Source organism: Mus pahari, chromosome 4 (assembly GCF_900095145.1).
Source record: "Mus pahari chromosome 4, PAHARI_EIJ_v1.1, whole genome shotgun sequence".
Taxonomy (NCBI): Eukaryota; Metazoa; Chordata; class Mammalia; order Rodentia; family Muridae; genus Mus; species Mus pahari.
The window spans coordinates 28,483,626-28,488,188 of record NC_034593.1 but is presented as its reverse complement, the minus strand read 5'-3'; the positions used below and the strand labels follow the sequence as shown (position 1 = coordinate 28,488,188).

Genomic DNA, 4,563 nt, shown 5'->3' with positions numbered 1-4,563 from the left:
TCCACTTTGAGGGAAAACTGACCTCCTGTGCTGAATGCTTCCTACGACTGAGTCATAGGAAAGCCTCTAGTTTATACAGTGATTTCACCTGGTCTCACCATGTAGCCCAGGCTGCCCTCGGGCTCACCACACCCCTGCTTCTGTCTCCCACAGGCTGATATTACAGACATGTTCCACCATACCCAATTTGGTTATTCTATTTTTTCCTCTTTAAAAAACAACAACAACAACAACAACAACAACAACAACAAAACACTTCTTACCTGCCACTAAAGGCATTGCAGATGTGGCTGCTGTGTCACATGTGCATCAGAAGGTGGCAAAGAGCCTGGATGCGTGCAAAAATAAAAGCTACATCCTCTGGAAGTTCTTTTTTGAAACCACTGAGAGCTTTCAGCCTTCTTGTGGTGTGAGGGGCTCTGTCCTCTGTACCGCGGGTTCATTTTCTACGCATCCATGCAATCACTTGGGCTTTCATAGGAGGGGTTTCCATTAACTTTCAAACGATATTTCACATTCAGTGTTGATGTCTCAGCCTCCAGATGTAAATCTGTGAGACACTACGAGGCATATCTCAGAGGTATTCTTGGTATAAGAGAAAATCCATACCTGATGTCAATTATTGGTGGCCTGAGGAGCTGAACAATCTTTAGGATGTTTGTGTACTGATTTTTCACTCTTAAAACACCACAAAGTACCTCGGTGTCTATAGAAAACAACTTAAAGACCTTGTTTCAAACAGCGCCCTAAGATTATTTTTTGTGTGGTAGACGCGGACTGTTTCTATGGAAACCGCTTTTCTCTAGTTCGTTCCGCTGCTGCCATCTAGAGCACAAGAGAAGTACAGCAAGCCATAATGCGTCATCCCCCCCCCCCCACACACACACCCACCCCCACCCAACCCTGCACCTTTGCCGGTGAGTTAGGACCTCCCTGATTGGCTCCTGCCCTTTAGCAGTTTACATCCCAGGGTTTTTGCCCAGAAGAATGATTGATCCTGTCCAGCTGAGCACACGCGGGTGCAGAGTGAGCCTGGTGCCTCTCCGTCCTCTCACACCTGTGGCTCCTCTCTCATCACGGATGTGAAGTAGGAAAGAAGTAGTTGATGAACTTGCGGTGGGACTCTCAGCGCCCGGCAGAATTCCTGTGGAGGTTGCCAGGCACTGGCACCTTTAAGAAGGATTAGAATGTCCTCATAGAGAATTCCCTGCAGGGCTGGATTGGCTACCTCGAGAGCACAAAGTGATCTTGGTACCTCCCTCAGTCTCTGGACAATACTGGGTGCTGTGCTTCTCGTTCTTTTTCCAGTTAGCTGAACCACCAGGGGTTCTCACCAGAAAGCTGGGCAGGTGGCCCCGACATCATCTTGAACTTTGTGTCCTAATCTGTGAGCCAAAAGAAACTGCATAAAGTGTACCGTCTCAGAAATTGTTCTAAACTAACAGGAAGTGAGCCTGCGGGCTTCCATCTCATCTGGTTTTAGGAAGAGATTTCTAGGTTGCAGACATAAAAGCCAAGTGGCAATAAAATTATGCATATCTCAGTTGCTCCGTATTTTGTGTTGTCTTTAACTGCACCAGTGATGGCACCAAGGGACCTCTAAGTCAATACACAAGACGCTCCTCCCCAGGGACACCCACTGCCCCCCGGAACTTTCTATAATAGAGCATCTGTACCATTTTGTAGAAGTGATTTAATTTTCTGCCTCTCTCACAAAGCCTTCATCTGCCGATATTTTTGGTAGTCCTTACACTGAATAGACATCCCGTGAGCATTGTTAATGAGTACATGAAAAGTATATTTTAAAACCTGTGAGTTAGTTTCACCAGTTCTCAGAGTAGTTTGGTGTGGAACATTCCGGTAATAGCATAATTGCAGTCCAGTAGGCAGCCACTTCTGACAGGTGTGAGGTTACAATGCTGGAGCCTCTGATCTGTCATTAGCTTCTTTACACCATCCCTGTCATTAGATGGTGTCTTTGGACAGATTGTAACAAGTTTCTTAAGTGCAGACCAGCCGCAGTGCTGAAGCAGTAACACCCCTCTCCCCAGCATGCGGTAGTTAAGGGGACTGCTAGCTGGAGGAAAACCACGCCCATCGTGAGCCTAGCAAACACTGAGCGAAGTTCTGACTGCCAAACCAGGTGTGGAAGCCAGCCTCCGCGCAGCCCTAGGACTTGGCCTTCTCTCAGATAACCAAAGCCAAAGAGAAAAGTCTAGGCAAATAGGGTCAAATTAACAACCGTGCAAACCACAGGGGAATTCCAGTCGCAGCTGAGTGCAGAACAGTGGGTCCCACAAGTGTGGGGCTTGACTTTGATGCCCAGCCTGGATCCCCACCTCTAAACAAAAGGCACCTGAGTCCTTACTACTGGCAGGTTACAGTGTCAGAGGCTGTGTTAGTGAATGGTCTAGTGGGTCAAAGGGACAGAATGGAGATACAGGTCAAGTAGCTAGAATTTTTTTATATACCCCCTCGACACCCACACGAAGACGGGTGAACCTCAGACTCACGATGCTGCTCAGGCTGGCTCAGAACTAGTGGTTCTTTTGTGCTGGGTGTGAGTACTCCCACACCCGGCCAGAACTTAGTATTCATAAAAATTCCTACAGTAGTGGCAGGGCACAAAAGAGATGTAATTGGGCTACAATGGGATGTTAGAAAAACGTGCAATTGTTATAAATTCAATTATAGCTTAGACATTAAGCAGACCCTTCTGGGGAGCTGCTAGCAATTGCAGTGAATGACGTCATAGCCCTTCCTTCCTTCCTTCCTTCCTTCCTCTCTCCTCTTTTTCTTTCTTCCAGTATGCTATGAGAGTGATGCAGGCTGTCACCCTCTACAAGACTGGCTGTTTGGGACTGTCACTACCCTTAAGCAGCTGCTGCTTGTTCCCGCCTGTTTGCCTTGTTTTCTAGTCTCTGTTTGAAATGCGCATCATTGTCTGTGACACTGTGTGGAAACAATCACGGAGTTTCCCTGCTCCCCAGAAGGCTGCCTGCTGGAGAGGGAGCTGCAGGGCTCTGAGCACACAGCTCTCTCACCGTACCTGATGCCCCTCTTAGGTAATCCCACCCAGGCTTCGGATTCTACCGGTCCTCTGGCATAGGATGCTTAGATCCTGTACTTAGAGCCTCACTGTGCCCCACGTTCATGCAGTTATCACACGTCTTCTCAAATGGCTAGCTCAGTGTGCACGGGACCATGGACGGCATCCCCTGCTCCTCCATCCAACTCTACCTGGCTTTACCCTGACCATAAATGGTCCCATCTATTGACTGATTGTCTTTCAAATGTGGGTAGTTGATTATTCTTTTTCTTCGTCATCAAAATTTCTTCCGAATCTGGAGCCTAGTGAGGTGACTCCCTGGGTGAAGAAGGTACTTGCTGGGGATGCCTGGAACCCCTACCCCCAAAAGATCCAGATGCAAAAGCATGTATGACCAAGCCAGCTCAGTCAGTCAACAGGCTCTCCAGCGCAGAAGTGAGGATTAAAAAGAAAAAAGACAATTAGACAACACTGTAGCATGACCCAGCCAGTTCTGAGGCTGAGGCAGGTTTATTTTTTTCCCAATCTGCTTTTACACCATTTTAATTACAGGCAAGTACTAAGTACTAAGGTCAGTTCTAGTTGAGGAACAACCAAGACAATAAATACAAATAGTCAAGGAACAAGCAAGGCAATACACAAAGTCCCATGATCACACCTGCGATCACTGTTTCTAAGGGCTTATCAGGATGACCAAGATATCTGAGCCTACTTCCCTGTCCTAGCCCAAAGTCATATTCTTGCCTGAAGCCTACTTCTTTGTTCTAGCCTAAAACTACATTCCTGCCTGAACTTACTTCCCTGTTTTAGCCTAAAATTAGATTCCTGCCTGAGCTTACTTCCTTGTCATGGCTCAGTGTCAGATTCCTGTTTGAAGCCCCTTTCCTTGTCATGGCCCAAAGTCAGATTCCTACCTAGCAGCCCCCAAACGCTCTCCACACATTGGAATCCAAACATTCGAAGCCAGGTCAGCTGGCTTGAAGTATGCACACTAACAGAAACAAGAGAGAAGGAGAAAACTCACTTCTGAAAGTTATAGTCTAACCTCTACATGCACACACACACACACACACACACACACACACACATGCACACACATGCACACACATGCACACGCACACACATGCACACACATGCACACACATGCACATGCACACACATGCACACGCACACAGCACACACACGTACATACACACACGTGCACACACACATGCACACGCACACACACACATGTACATATGCACACACACATGCACACACACATACACATGTGCACACGTGCACATGCACACACACCAAATAACACGTCTAGTACAACCAGCTCTTGACTAGAGTAGAAGTTAAAAGCTGTTTGATTCTTTTTATTCCCTGTGTCCATATTCTACACAGCACACAGAAGATACTTCCAAATTGTAAATAGCATCCCTCTGTAATGAGAGTAAAACCTAAACGTCCACACGAAGTCCACCTCACTCTGCTGCCCAATCCCAAAGCTCCTCTGTGCAAGTTCATTC

At 47.1% G+C, this 4,563-nt stretch overlaps 1 pseudogene; it reads left to right on the top strand.

Annotated features, from left to right (window-relative positions):
• The first annotated feature begins 262 nt into the window (after positions 1–262).
• LOC115063952 lies at positions 263–346 on the top strand (annotated as a pseudogene).
• Positions 347–4,563: the final 4,217 nt, after the last annotated feature.